Genomic DNA, 16,726 nt, shown 5'->3' with positions numbered 1-16,726 from the left:
ACTGAAGTTCCTTCTCTAGATTGTCGCACAGATGATAAAATGGTAGATATCGAAATAGATGACAGAGGGATAGAGAAACAATTAAAATCGCTCAAAAGAGGAAAGGCCTCTTGACCTGATGGGATACCAGTTCAATTTTACACAGAGTGCGCGAAGGAACTTGCCCCCCTTCTTGCAGCGGTGTACCGTAGGTCTCTAGAAGAGCGTAGCGTTCCAAAGGATTGGAAAAGGCCACAGGTCATCCCCGTTTTCAAGAAGGGACGTCGAACAGTCGATCAGTTGTAGAATTTTGGAACACGTATTGTGTTCGAGTATAATGACTTTTCTGGAGACTAGAAATCTACTCTGTAGGAATCAGCATGGGTTTCGAAAAAGACGGTCATGTGAAACCCAGCTCGCGCTATTCATCCACGAGACTCAGAGGGCCATAGACACGGGTTCACAGGTAGGTGCCGTGTTTCTTGACTTCCGCAAGGCATTCGATACAGTTCCCCACAGTCGTTTAATGAACAAAGTAAGAGCATATGGACTATCAGACCAATTGTGTGATTGGATTGAGGAGTTCCTAGATAACAGGACGCAGCATGTCATTCTCAATGGAGAGAAGTCTTCCGAAGTAAGAGTGATTTCAGGTGTGCTGCAGGGGAGTGTCATAGAACCATTGCTATTCACAATATACATAAATGACCTGGTGGATGACATCGGAAGTTCACTGAGGCTTTTTGCAGATGATGCTGTGGTGTATCGAGAGGTTGTAACAATGGAAAATTGTACTGAAATGCAGGAGGATCTGCAGCGAATTGATGCATGGTGCAGGGAATGGCAATTGAATCTCAATGTAGAAAAGTGTAATGTGCTGCGAATACACAGAAAGGTAGATCCTTTATCATTTAGCTACAAAATAGCAGGTCAGCAACTGGAAGCAGTTAATACCATAAATTATCTGGGAGTACGCATTAGGAGTGATTTAAAATGGAATGATCATATAATGTTGATCGTCGGTAAAGCAGATGCCAGACTGAGATTCACTGGAAGAATCCTAAGGAAATGCAATCCGAAAACAAAGGAAGTAGGTTACAGTACGCTTGTTCGCCCACTGCTTGAATACTGCTCAGCAGTGTGGGATCCGTACCAGATAGGGTCGATAGAAGATATAGAGAAGATCCAACGGAGAGCAGCGCGCTTCGTTACAGGACCATTTAGTAATCGCGAAAGCGTTACGGAGATGATAGATAAACTCCAGTGGAAGACTCTGCAGGAGAGACGCTCAGTAGCTCGGTACGGGCTTTTGTCAAAGTTTCGAGAACATACCTTCACCGAAGAGTCAAGCAGTATATTGCTCCCTCCTACGTATATCTCGCGAAGAGACCATGAGGATAAAATCAGAGAGATTAGAGCCCACACAGAGGCATACCGACAATCCTTCTTTCCACGAACAATACGAGACTGGAATAGAAGGGAGAACCGATAGAGGTACTCAAGGTACCCTCCGCCACACACCTTCAGGTGGCTTGCGGAGTATGGATGTAGATGTAGATGTAGATATGAAGTGGAGGATTAAGACTCCTTGTCAAGAAGTTAAAAGCCCAGAGACTTTGCCCATGTTGTTTGCATGAAGCCGTTCGACAGCTCAGAAGTGCAGATCGATAGTGGGTGGTTCAAGGAAACTGAAAATCCATTCAACAATTGCAAAGCTTTGATGGGAGGGACTATATATGATGCTCGTCATAGTGAAGATGATGTAGCAATATGTCTAGAATCTGAGGACCCACCAGTGCTGCCATGCAGAGGGCCATTGACAAGATCTAGATCCAGGATATTGTAGTCAGCTCTTATGAGTTCTGAATTGGTGGGTCACTTTTTCTTCAGGAGAGGGAGCAGTGTCACGAGCTATTGCGCAAGCAGTGTGGCATGCTGCGGGTCACCAGTTCAAATCTGACCATCAGCAATTATTTGTTAATTAGTATTCATTGTTTCTGTAATGTTAATTGAAATATATTAGGTTTACAATGTTTGTATATTATGGAATATTTAACGTTAGTGTAGATACCAACATTCTGGGATATTCTACGTTTGGATAAGTAGCTGCGCCCACTGTCCAAGAGTTCAGTTCTACTCTTGATGTATGTTGGTGTTTGTAATAAATGTGCTTCCATTTCTAAGTGTTATATTTCATTAACAACCCTGCCTTCGGGTTTGGTTTCAATGTGACCATATCCCTTCCATCTTGCAGCTTTCTCTTCTTGATCTAGTACTGGCCTGTCATCAGAGTCCTTGATATTCACACTACTGCTTCTCTTCTCCAGAGCTTTCTTTAATTTCCCTGCAGGTCATATGCCTTTACCACAGTCATGTTGCATCTATCGTCTTGTGATGGTAAGACATGCTCTGGTCTCTAGTTGTAATAGAGTAACCATGCATGCGAGGTTGTCATTTGAAATATGCGGACCAATCACATCTCATGATTTTTCTGAAATCTACTACCTCTGTGTCTTCATAGATGTCCCTTTGCTGCAGTGAAAGTGCTCGGTCGCGGCCTTGTACAGGTGGCAGAGGCAGTACTGTAATGGTGATACTTAGAGGAAATTCTTAACTACTTGGCTTGCGGCAAAGGGCACAGAGTTGGACTTTTTTAAGGGATGCCATTTAATGAATTCTGTGGTTGTAATCACATCATAGTTCACTGTACACTTAATACATTGCATGAGATATTTGTTATAAATAATTCTGCAATTATGGACAGGTGACACTGTAATTACTTGCATCGCACATATACGGTGACACTGTTGTTTCAGTCAATTTCAGCCTTAGAAATTTTGTGTTACTATATATAAGGGAGCATTGCTCAGCCTATAGCAAGCTTCTGAGGTGGATGTTGTCACATTGTCACTGTATGCAGACCATAGGCTATGTTCAGTTACTTCATACTTAGATACCTGTTTTATGACATAAACATTATAATGTATGTTTCTACAACTATGCATTTCTCCTCTAGCCATTCCTGCTCTGTCATTTGGCACTTTCTGTCAGTCTCATTTTTTCGAAGTATGTATTCCCTTTTTCCCGCACTATTTGCTGAATTTATGTTTATTCTTCCTTTCTCAGGTAAATTAAAGATCTTGCATGTTATGAAAGGTTTTGTTATGAGTCTTGTCTTTTTGCAAGTCTGCTTCCTCCACTATGTCATCTCTCAAAGCTACCCATTCACCTTTTATTGTATTCCTTTCCTCTGTTTCAGGCAATCGTTTAATAATGCTCATTCTAAAAACCCCCAACAATCAGGGGTTCTTTCAATTTATCCTGGGTCTTCTCTTTAATTTCCTACTTCTCTGCAAATGAAATTGATTCAGCCCTTCATCACATACAGTGCACCAGACAGATGGTTGGGGTACATTAGTGGCGCGGGATGCGCCTTGTGTACTTTTGACGGCATATGCTGCACCTTTTTGCCATGGCTGTGCCATAAATCAAATGCGTCTTGGCCATTTTGCATTACATGTAGTACTCCCAGTGTTTCCACAGGGTGAATGGCAGCAGCTTCATGTGCTCCACCCGTGCTTGTATAGCAATGCCCTCTTGCGACCGTAGCACCCTTTCATGGCATTTGTGACCCCCCCCCCTTCCTCTCCCCCCCCCACCCCGATCATATGTGATTACTGATCCTTGTTGTATGCCCTATGTGCCATGTCAGTTTTAAATGTTTTTTTAGAATCACCCTGTATATGGATACAACAAATTGAAATTTCAGCATTACCCAGTTGTAAATATTGGGAGACGTTCAGAATAAAACTAGCAACCTGTGGCTCCCAAACAGTGACTTGAACGGCTTCAGTATGGTGGACAGTGTACACGCTGAGGCAGTATTGGTATTGTTGTTGGCATGAACTTGTCATTGCCACATAAAAGTCAATTCGGTTCATTTGGTTTGGAGCCATGTGGAAGGCCTCAATTAAAGGCTTTTGTGGCCTCTGTGAATCGATGGATTCATTGCAGAGGGTACGGATAGAAAGTCTTGCTAAGTTCTTTTGAACACATTTTCTGAAAACTGTCTTGAGCAGCTAGTCCAACAGCCACATGCAACAGGAATATTTTAAACCTTGTAGCTACAGGCTTTAATCAATGACGTCAGTATAGAACAGGGATTAGTGACCAGGATGTCATCATAGTGACTTTTGTTACTGAAGTTAATAAATCAATGAAGAAAGCTAGTAGTGTGTGTTTGTGCTAGAAAGAGCATAAAGAAAGTTGTTAGCATCCCACTTAGACAATGAGTTGATGTCATTTAGTTCTAAGACGGTGGTTGTAGAGGAATTATGGGTGAAGTTCAGATGTATAATAAATCTTACTCTGAAGAAGTATGCATCAATTAAGTGGATTAAGGATGGAAAATGTCTACAGTCATTTAACAACAAAATTTGAAAAATGCTGAGGAAGCAAAGGCTGTTGTGCTTTCAGTTCAAAAGAGAACACACATGATGACAGGCAATAGTTGATACCAGTTGTGTGTCTTACAAAGATGTGTGATGCTTACAACTATCACCGTTGTACCTTAGCTATAGATCTTACCAAGAATCCGAGAAAATTCTGGTCCTCTGTGAAATCACTAACTGGTTCTAAGGCTTCTATCCAGTCAACCCTGGTGTGGTAATAGAAGATAGCAGAAGTAGAGCTGAAGTTGTAAATTTTGTATTTAAGAAATTTTTCATGTAGGAGAATCGTACAAACATACCATTCTTTCACCATCACACACAGCCACGATGTTAGTGTACACCTTTAGTAGTGTGTTGTTTGACACAGTTAAATTGAGTAAATGCCTAGGCACAACATTGCACAGCAATATGAAATGGAGTGAACAAGTAAGGATTGTAGTAGGAAAGGTGAACAGACAACTTTGGTTTATAGAGGGAATTTTAGGAAAGTGTGGTTCATCTTTAAAGGAGACCATATGTAGGACACTAATGCAGCCCATTGTTGAGTACTGTTGGGGTGTTTGGAATCCACACCAGATCAATTTAAATGAAATAATTGAAGCAGTTCAGAGTTAGACTGCTAGATTTCTTACTGGTAGATCCAAAGAACATGCAAGTGTTATGGAAATACTTTGGCAACTCAAATGGGAATCACTGAAGGGAAGACGATGTTCTTTACTAGGAGCACTATTGAAAAAATTTAGGGAACCACCATTTGAGGCTGACTACAGAATGGTTCTGCCGCTGCCGACATACATTTTGTGTAAGAACTGTGAGGAGGAGATTAGAGAGATTACAGATTGTACAGAGGCCTATAGACAGCCATTATTCCCTCGGTCTGTTTGCAAGTAAAACAGGAAAGGAAATTACTCGTTGTGGTATGGAGTACCCTCTGCCATGCACCATATGGTGGCTTGTGGATTATGTAAGTAGATGAAGATGTAAAAAGGTAAATGTGTTGCTTTTAAGTTTAAAGTTACATTGTAAAAGAGGATGAACTTTACTTTAACTTTGTAATTGTGACCTACAGTAGTGGCTGTGGAATGGTGTTTTGATATGTGAAATTGGATTAAATATAAGGTAATAGTTAACTTTTGAAAGAAACATCCGATGTAATCAACTCCGTAACACCCCCAAAGTTCTAAACACTCGAGTGTGTCCAGAAGGGCATTTTGAATTACAGCTAGGGTGGTGTCAAGCGTTTGGGCATCATTACCACAAACTAATTTTTCTTGGAAAAAGAAGCATTGAAAATTTCAAGATTAAAATGATTGATAAGTTTAAGAATCCTGATGCTGTTACAGCTTAACCATGTTAATACATAGGATTTAGCTTACAGAACATCCACAGCTGATCTGCATGGTAAGATTGAAAATCTTCACTTCAGTTGTGACTTTAATTATATACATGACTTTTTATTTTTTGTTTATTTATTAATTTTTTTATTTGTTTATTTATTTATTTATTTATTTATTTGGAAAATTGTATTCCCATCGGTTGGTGTACAAATTTAGTAGTTAGCTGCAAGGTGGTCACATGCAGTGGCCACCAGGCCACCAGACTGCAGTGTTAAGCAGGTGGACGGGACCCACTATACCATCATGTCCGCCTATTCCACAGTGCATTCTAGCATACACCTCATAGGTAACTATTAAATTTATACATCCAAATACAGGAATATAATTTCCCCAAAACTGGTCTTGTTTATAACGAAACAAAGTCACAACTGAATCAAATATTTTCAATCTCTTTATGTTGATACAGTCACACACACGTTTATAACATCTTTTGGTTTGTGATGGAGATTCTTGCACACAAATAGGCAGTCTGCGCGATTGAGTGACCTCTTGTACTGCTGTACAAAGTTGTAACTTCTTTCATCTCCAGAGATAATTGAATATCAAGTACTTGGAACACATGCTGCCATCCCAAGAGGGCACATCACACTGCATTCCTGTTGAGATATCCTTTACACAGCAGTCACAGTATCATCTTGCTTTTAAAACACTCTCACAGTGATAGCACATTCTGACCCACCCCATTGCTGCCTCATTACGAAAGGGCAATGTGTTCAAAACTACTGCATGTCTATTCCGATCGGCTGCCTGTACTACAGTGTTGACGGCACTAATGTTCAAAATTTTCTGTATCCCTGTTTCACCAAGTACAAATCATTTCGTTTAAGGTAGAGATACCATTTAAGGTAACAGTATCTGTCCCTATAAACTTTTCTGAACCTCTATGTAGCAGTGGCTCATCTCCCATTAGGAGGCAGCAACACACACAACTGTTGCAGGGTTGTAAATGCAGCTGCTACTTGTATTCTGTTGATGATTATATCATTTTATCAGTATAGTTGTGCCTTTTAACTTTGAGCTAAACACCTCATTATTTGCACAGAGTTTTGTTATGCACTAACAGTCATACTTAACACTTCTGTTTAGAAATTGACCAATGATTTACATTCACAAAGTTCCATATGTATGTCAGTCTCCACTACTAGATGGACTGAGAGAGTATCCACTTTTCTCTTGCGCCACAAGTATGATCTGAAATTGTTACCATTTCAATGGCTTTGACCATCTGAAAGTCCGCTTGTTCTTCACTAAAGAAAACTATCTTAGTGCACAGTTAAGATGGAGTGTCCTGCTGCATTTCCAAATGCAATTCCTCAGCAGAGAATACAATAAGTTTCATGGTGAAACTAGTATTGTATCACTAATCAATGCCAATCTGATGATAGACTACTACTTCTGATTTTCTGTTGGTTAAAAGAATATGACAAGTGTTTCTGCTTCCCAAGCACGTGCATTCATTGCTTGCCTTTCCATGGAATAGCTGTATAATGATAATTCATAAACAACTGTTCCTTTTGAGACCCCTGCAAGGACACACGCGATCACAATATTTTGTACCCTCGAGTACCATTGTAGAACTGGATGTGTCCCAAGTAAATATTTTCCCTCAAGAGTTCATATTAATCACAATTCTGGTGTTTTAGCAGCTCCAGGTTAAATTTTTGTGTTAACAGGCTGCAAGAAAGCCTGAATTTCAGCAAACCTTTCTATAGTGTAACTAAGAACAACAATTCTGGTACAGTATACACTGCCAGAGCTAAGAGTCGGCAGCCTAACCCGACTATGTATTCTTTAATCACATCTTATATTACTTTTTTCTGTTTGATGAAGAACTACAACCATTTCTGCAAGAAATGTGACTTGACCAAATGTATAATTCTCATGCATCTTGAAACTCTGAAGTGTCCTTTAAAGCAATGTCTTGCATTGCCTTTAAATGGATAGTGCCTGAGCTACAGAAACTGTTCTTCACTTCCCTTAGTGCTCACTAGGTATGACTCTCAAACCTTTTGTAATTTAGGCATTTCATTGTGCATCTGCAAACTGTACCTGGTGGAGCACAGCAAAGCTGCATTTCCTGCACATTTATGGTCTTTGTTTCTCCTTGTCCTCACAATAGATGGGCCCCTGGGATCTGAGAAACCTGACCTTCCTTTGCAACCTATAACACTCTTTCTCCATGAGGAAGGACCATGAAAGTTCTGAAAACAGTTTTTTCCTACTTTAATTTTTTCTATCAGTATTACTCGACCTTTTCTTCATGAAATTAATTTCAGGCCAGCAAGTTAAGCAATAAGCCTTGCGAAAAATACAAGCCTGTGTGCTTATGTGTTGAGCAAAATTCAACAGGTTGATCGAAAAATGACTGAGGCAGCCCTTGGGAAATGATTTTACTGATATTGGAGTGTAGACAGTGTTCACCATTTGTTAAAATATATACACAGTTTTAACTTCTTAATAATCGTAACATGGGGAACTGTACTGAACATCAGTTGAACAGAATGGATTGTGCCTTGAGAATATAAACTTCAACAAAAGTAAAAGAAGGCTAATGTGGGCAGCAAAATACTGACGATGGCTGAAGTAGGGAGTACAGAAAATACAGACTGGGGGTAGCAAGAAAGACCAGTTTGAAGAAGAGAAACATGTCGACATTGAATATAAACATGTAAGTGTCAGCAAGTATTATTCTGAAAGTATTTATTGGGAATGTATCTTTATGTGAAAGTGAAATATGGACTCTAAACAGTACAAACAAGAAGAGAGTAGAAGCTTTTTCAGTGGTATGGATAGACTGGATAACCAATGAAGAAGTAGTAGTGAAATGAACTGGGGAGAAAAGAGCTTTATAGCATAAGTTGGCTAAATTAAGAAATAGGTTGATAGGATACAAACTTAGGTGTTGGTAGAACAGTTAATTTGGCATTGGAGGTAAGTCTCAGGTGTAAAAATTGTAGAGGGTGACCACAGCTTGACTACAGTTGTCATGTAGTTTGCAGAAGAAATGAGAATGCTTACACAGTGGAGACTGATGTGAAGAGATGCATGAAACTAATCTTTGGACTGAAGACTACAACAAGAACAATAATAAAGATGTTGGTACCAAAGTGGATAGCCACCTGTGAACTACAATTTTCTCTGTGAACTACATTTTTCAAACACAGTTAAAGTTGCTATAGGGGGAAAAAAAATGCCTATTAAGTTATCGAGTCATTTAAACTGCAAATGCCCCATTTCATTTATTAGTCAACTTCTGCCAAACAGCTAGTTGTTGTTGTTGTGGTCTTCAGTCCTGAGACTGATTTGATGCAGCTCTCCATGCTACTCTATCCTGTGCAAGCTTCTTCATCTCCCAGTACTTACTGCAACCTACATCCTTCTGAATCTGCTTAGTGTATTGATCTCTTGGTCTCCCTCTACGATTTTTACCCTCCACGCTGCCCTCCAATGCTAAATTTGTGATCCCTTGATGCCTCAAAACATGTCCTACCAACAGCTAGTACATGTTCAAATTGTTGCAGCGACATAGACTTGAAAAACCCAAGTTATCTCTGAAGCTTTTCAGCACGATAATGTCATTAGATCTCCTTGTAAACCGCTTGTATCTTAATCTCATTAAGATCACTACCACTCTCCTAAATGGCTACATGTGCACACATCTATTTTGATTGTAGGAGTTAGTCAACTGTGTTGTTTGCTTAATTAAAGAGAACAAGAACTAACTACCATGGCACATGTTGGAGTCACACTGTGTATGAAAACTGAAACAGAAATTTGGCAGGAGTACCAGAGACTCAGCAGATGTGTTAAATGAAGAAGATAATTCAGAATATTCATGGCCACCTTCTCCTTCTGCACATGGAGGAAAATGATGTTTCATTCTACAGTGTGCTAAGATATGTGAATATTCAAGAAACTGGCCAAGCAATAAAATGGGTAGTAAGACACACACTGCACAATTGCACCGCAAGAGGTTTTTTTCCCTGCCTCTCAGGCATTAAATCAGTTTGTCAGTAAGGACAGGTGGTAGGGATATGAAATATTAAGCAGCAATGTGAAGAACACAATCACTCTGTTTTTCATATTGGGCACATACGAAAAATTACATGATTGGACTTCATTTTGGACTTGGTTTCCTATATACAAGTCTGTAGTTAAATGATTACAACACCAGTGAGAAAACCTGTCTGTCTGTGGTTCTTTTAGCATATGAATAGAGATGCACCACATATTAGTGAATGTTGAAGGGTATTTCAGTTGTAGATAAGAGAGAAACTCAACAATTAATGTATTAAGTCCTGCACAGACATGTAATAAATAAAATACAAGCTTATGAAATATAGGAACAAACATGTGATTTGACTGAAGATTTATTAGCAAACAGAACTGATTATGTTGTTTGTAACAGTAAGCTATTGTCAGCAATGATAGTAGTATGTCTCAATGAAGTGTGAGAGAACTGTTACTATTCATGATATACTCATATACTGCATATCTGTCATAACAGTTGTCAGCTGCATATTCTCTGGTGTTTCGGAAAAATCTGCAATTTAATTTTTGCAGTATGTAGATGGAGTAAGCCCTTAACAAATACTGCTCATTACTGGTGTCATGCGATGTCTGGCATCAATTGAAAGCAACACTTTGCTTCTCATCACAAACAATAAGAAATTAAATGGAATTTTATGTGCTATTTCAATAGAGCATTTCCAAATTAGTCTAGTATGGCACAGAGTTTAACAATTTGTGTTAACAGGGACTTCAAAACATGAAATAAAATTAACACTCCAGAAGTGACTGAGTTGCTCTGCTGCATGTCGATAGCAGACATGCTGCACGGTTCTGCCTGAAACATGAGGTGAGGCAAGTTGGGTAATGAATAAGTGTCAAACAAATACATTGAGGTGACAAAAGTCATGGGATAGTGATATGCATTTCTACAGATGGTGGTAAGATTGCGTACACAAGTTATAAAAGGGCAATGCATTGGCGGAGCTGTCATTTGTACTCAGGCGATTCTTGTGAAAAGGTTTCTGATATGATTATATCCATGTGATGGGAATTACTGGACTTTGAACATGAAATGGTAGTTGGAGCTAGAGACATGGGACATTCCATTTTGGAAATCATTAGGGAATTCAGTATTCCAAGATCCACAGTGTCAAGAGTTTGCTGAGAATACCAAATTTCAGGCATTACGTGTAACCATTGACAGTACAGTGGCTGATGGCCTTCACGTAATGACAGAGACCAGTGGCATTTGTATAGAGTTGTCAGTGCTAACAGATAAGCAACACTGCCTGAAAAAATCACAGAAATCAATGTGAGACATACAACAAATGTATCCATTAGGACAATACATCAAAATTTGACATTAATGTGCTATAGCAGCAGCAGACCGACATGAGTGCCTTTTCTAGCAGGATGGCGTTGCCTGCAGCACCTCTGTTGGGCTTGTGATAATATTGGTTGGATCCTAGATGACTGGAAAGCTGTGGTCTGGCCAGAGGAGTCCCAATTTCAGTTGGGAAGAGCTCATGATAGACTGAGTGTGTCGTGCAGACTGCATGAAACAGGGGACTGAAGTTTTCTACAATGCGCTGTACAAGGTGGTGGTGGTTCCTAATGGTGTGGGCTGTGTTTACATGGAATAGACTGGTCCTCTGGTCCAACTGAATGATCAGTGACTGGAAATGGATACGTTCAGCTACTTGGAACCGTTTGTTCCCACACAATGATGGAATTTTTATGGATGGCACCATGTCACTGGGCCACAGTTGTTTGTGACTGGTATGAAGAACATGCTGTTCAATACGAGCAAATGAGTTGCTCATCTTGATCACCCAACATAAATCCCATTGAACATTTATGGGACATAATGGAAAGGGGTCATTCCATGTCAGTTCAACCAATTTGAGAAAATGTACCAGCTGATAGTCTCAGATTTGGCTGAAATTTAGCACACCAATGCTACCAAGTGTGGAACACTCATGTACAAAATTTTAAGTTCCCCTGCCAATTATTTCCAGAATTATGGCTTGTGAAAGAAGGTGGCATGACCCAGAAATTGCAAGCCGCATCTGGCAATCTATCTCGGACCCAACTTCAGGTCTTAATAACTTTGGAATTATTCCGTACAGTCCAGTGAAATTTTTACAACCCAGTAACATCCACTTAGAGAACACACGCTATGAATCAAAACGCCAACAACATATTTCCGAGGGAAAATAAAAAATTCCAAAATGTGATTAAAAAATGTAATACGTTAAAAGTTACATATTGTAGGTGCCCTCTATGCCAAATATAATTCACTCAAAAAGGGTATACATTTTTTTTTGTGGTAAGCTTAATGTGGCCTAAACACACAGAGAACTCATCTTGCCTATATCAGTCACACAAACAAAGTTACATGCACACAAAAATACAAAAATTTGAAAAATTACCGGAAAAACATGGATTTTCTAAGTGTGGTAGCACGAAAGGAACAAATGATATTCAAGCCAAATTTCAAACACTGCATAAGTAGACCATAATATAATATGTGGCAAAATTTCAACTTGTTATTGCAAGGCATTTGTGTACAATAAAAGTTGACAGAGATGTATTTGGTTACGTTTCTTTTAACATGATTTAGCAAGGAATAGTGATGATGCAGACAGCTTGTTTCAGATAAAGCTGCAGCAATTATTGGGAACCATTAGGCAATGGAATGTTAAACAATGGTAGTTTTTATGGACAGAATGAGTCATTGTTAGGCAAGAACAACAAAGAAAACAAGCAACCATTACAGGTTACTCATGGTTTTAAGATTCTGGTTCAGACTGGTCAGTACTGTTGTGGAAAGTCATTATGGAGGCAGAAGAGTGTACTAGTGGTGCTTTTGTTCAAACAAGTTGCAGTATTGGTAGAGCACAAGCATCTGAATGTCATAAATCAACATATGGAACAAAATGTGGCATTCGCTTTGTCCTGTATGATCTGGATGAATTGGACCAAGATTTGTTGCTATAGAGATCCGGAATACACCCTGTGGGCACAAGAAGTACAGTTCCAGGAAACTTTAGTGTTTGTTATCATCATATGAAAGTGTTTCTGGATAAGTATTCTTTCCTACAAAGAAGTTGTTTTGATCCATTTTGGATTCATAAGAAGACAGTGAAGTGTAGCCTCAGAGAAATTGATATAAAATCAGTATTGAAAGTGAATCAGTGCATGGGACTTAACATGAAACCAGGACAAAAGTTATGTTCCAGGTGTGTTACACTGCTAAGAAATGAAGAATATCCCATGAAGATACACAAAGTTGGGAAAAGAGACAGGCCCAGCTATGGTAGAAAAAAACTATAAGAAGCTCAAATAGAATTAAAACACAAAATAGCTGACACACTAATGGTGGAAGAGGAAGAACTATCTGCTCCAAAGGAACAGAAATCATGCCAGAAATGCTCTGATTTGGACAAAATTGTGCATGATTTGAAAGAAAAAATGTGCCATATCCACACACCAGGAAAAAGTAGCTATCCTTACCCTTGTACCTTCCAGTTGGTCTATTGACTACACTGCAAAGGAATTCAGTGTTTCTACGTGTATGGTAAAGCAAGCTAGGAAAATAGAAGCAACCCAAGGAGTGCTTCCACAACTTCAGCAGGCTCAGGGTAAGCAATTGAGTTCAGAAATAAAGGTACTAGTGTTGGAGTTTTATGAAAATAATGACTACAGCTGAATAATGCCTGGAAAAAAAGACTGTGTAATGGTGAAAATGGGAAATGTACGTGTACAGATGCAAAAAAGACTGTGGCTATGCAATATATCAGAACTATATGTAGAATTCAAGGAAAAGTGTCCCAATACCAAAGTAGGTTTATCATCTTTTTTCAATCTTCAGCCAAAATGGGTTGTGCCTGTTAGTACAAGGGGCACACACAATGTTTGTGTTTGTGAGACCCATCAGAATGCTAAGCTGATGTTTGCTGCTATAAAGGATTCTGGTCTGGATTACAAAGGTGCAATGAAGCTGCTAGTGTGTGACATCAGTTTCTACCAGTGCATGATACACAGGTGTGAAAAGTGTCCTGGTAAGGCAAATCTTGCAGAACACATGAATAACAAACTGTATGGTGAACTCCTTATTGATGACGATGAACTTGTTTCTTATAAACAATGGACACACATGGATTGCACAAGTCTTGAAACAATGCAAAGTACAGTGGAAGATTTTGTTGAAATGTGTTGTCAAAAAACGGACAAACTGATCACACACAGCTTTACAGCAACAGCACAATCAGCTTATCTCCAGTTTTGTAAGGCGAATTTGAAACAAGATGAAATTATAGTAATACTAGAATTTTCTGAAAATTGTGCATTTACAGTTAAAGATGCCATCCAAGGATATAATTGGGACAACAGCCAAGCAACTCTCCAGCCATTTGTGATTTACTATAGTGGTGAATCAAGTGATGTGTCTGTCATGAACCTGTACGTTTTTAGTGACTGTTTCTAATTCATGATGCCATTGCAGTTCATGCCCACATTCGCACTGTCATGGCATATGTGAAAAACAAGCTGCCTCACATACATTTTGTGAAATACTTCAGTGATGGGGCAGCTAGTCAGTACAAAAACTGTAAAAATCTCAAAAATTTATGCATGTATTACTATAATTTTCAGATTCACACAGAATGGAATTTTTTTGCAACAAGTCATGGTAAAAATGTATGTGATGGTATTGGTGCTACCATTAAGTGCATGGCATCACGAGCTAGTCTGCAGCACCCTACAGAAGGTCACATTCTAACACCTCTTCAATTATTTACCTGGGTACAGAAAAATATCTCTGGCATATAATCATTCTATGTTTCGAAAGATGAGGTGAAATCAGTCGAAGAGTTGCTAAAAAAGCAGACTAGAACACGTTAAAACTGTTGCAGGCACAAGGAGCCATCATCACTTTTCTCCAGCGGACTCTGACAATGTGCAGATGAGCAGACTGTGCGGCTATAACTATAGGTTTATGCCCAACATGTGTCGTCACAGCATGTCTGGCTCAGGATTCAGAAGCAAAAGCAGCAACATACAACCAGGTTGCTATGTTATTGCTGTTTATGATGACAAATGGTACTTAGGATGTGTTGCAGAGTGCTGTGAAGCAGAAGGTGATGCATTTGCGAACTTCATGGCACCAGCAGGACCAGCAAGATCATTTCATTGACCAAGTTTGACAGACAGGTGTTGGATGCCTTTTGAACATATTCTTATGACAGTTCCAGTTCCTACCACAGTGTCAGGAAGACAGTACAATTTGCCACTCAATGTACAGAGTACAGTAGCTAAAGTGTGGGAGAGCTTCTGTTCGAAGCACAATCGACTGGTTTTTAGCAGTTAAGGTGCAGTAAACATTAAATATAGGTTGTGTTAATCTGTCTATATGTTGTTGCTTAGTGAGTAAAAAGTTGTGTGAGAGGATAAGAAGAGGCAGCACAGTTTATGGTATGTTTTTACAAAATTGTGTTGTGGAACGATGGCCACACCACCAAATACATCTTTCAACTTCCATTGTACACAAATGTCTTTTAATAACATGCTGAAATTTGAGATATATATAATTATGGTCTACTCATGCAGTGTGTGAAATTTGGCTTGGATACCACTTGCCCCTTTTGTGCTACCACACTTAGAAAATCCATGTTTTTCCGGTAATTTTTCAAATTTTTGTATTTTCGTGTGCGTGTAACTCAGTTTTTGTGACTGATATGGGCATGAGGAGTTCTGTGTGTGTTTAGGCCACATTAAGCTTACCACAAAAAAAAGTATACCCTTTTTGAGTGAATTATATTTGGCATAGAGGGCACCTACAATCTGTACCATTTAACGTATTACATTTTTTAATCACATTTTGGAATTTTTTATTTTCCCTCAGAAATATGTTGTTGGTGGTTTGATTCATGGAGTGTGTTCTCTAAATGGATGTTATTGGGTTGTAAAAATTTCACTGGACTGTGTGGAATAGTTCCAAAGCTATTAAGACCTGAAGTTGGGTCTGAAGATAGATTGCCAGATGCGGGTTGCAATTTCCGGGTAATGCCACCTTCTTTCACAAGTCATAATTCTGGAACTAATTGGCAGGGAAAACTAACACTTTGTACATGAGTGTTCCACACATGATAGAATTAGTGTACTGAATTTCAGTCAAATCTGAGACTATGAGCTGGAGGCCCTGGTTGAACTGACATGGAATGACCCAGAGGTCAATTCATGCACAAAATCCTGTACCGGGAACACTTTAGCAGTTATGGACAGCTGTGGAGGCAACATGATTCAGTATTTCTGTAGGGAACTTCCAATGATTTGTTGAGTCAACGCCATATTGAGTGGCTGTGCTACACCAGACAAAAGGAGGTCTGACGTGATATTAGGAGGTATCCCATAATGTTTGTCACCTCAGTGTATGTACATTTATGATAGGCACTAGGGTACCTATTGTTATACTAAATATCAAAAGCAAACTAATTTATGAATGCTCTATCAAATATTCACATAGCATTTCACTTTTTAAAAACCGTTTATTTGTGAGGAACAAACCAAACTTTGCCATGGATATAGTGCGTTACATGAAACATGTGAGTAGCAGTAGTTGTTTGGACTGGATCCATCTACACATTGCAAAATTGAAATGGCAAATAAATGCCGAGACACCAGAGAAAATGTGTGTGACAACACTTAGGAGATACATCTTAAAGTTGACAGCTCTCTCAGGCTGTTCACATACGTATTTGTGTACATGGAAGTTACAACATTAGAAAATTGCTACAAAATGGAAGGCCACTTGCAAATGATCATTGCTTTTAGCAGAGATTGGCATCTGGCCCTCATCAGTCTAGCAAATATCTTCAAAATAAATAT

The 16,726-nt window shown here is 39.1% G+C and overlaps 1 protein-coding gene across 3 annotated transcripts in view; it reads left to right on the top strand.

Moving 5' to 3' along the window:
• The window catches only part of LOC124556449, a 219,397-nt gene that overhangs the window by 127,655 nt on the left and 75,016 nt on the right, over window positions 1-16,726 (top strand). The gene's annotated exons all lie outside the window — the stretch shown is intronic.

The sequence above is a fragment of the Schistocerca americana genome, chromosome X (assembly GCF_021461395.2).
Source record: "Schistocerca americana isolate TAMUIC-IGC-003095 chromosome X, iqSchAmer2.1, whole genome shotgun sequence".
In the NCBI taxonomy this organism is placed as follows: domain Eukaryota; kingdom Metazoa; phylum Arthropoda; class Insecta; order Orthoptera; family Acrididae; genus Schistocerca; species Schistocerca americana.
This window is presented reverse-complemented; position numbering and strand designations above follow the sequence as displayed.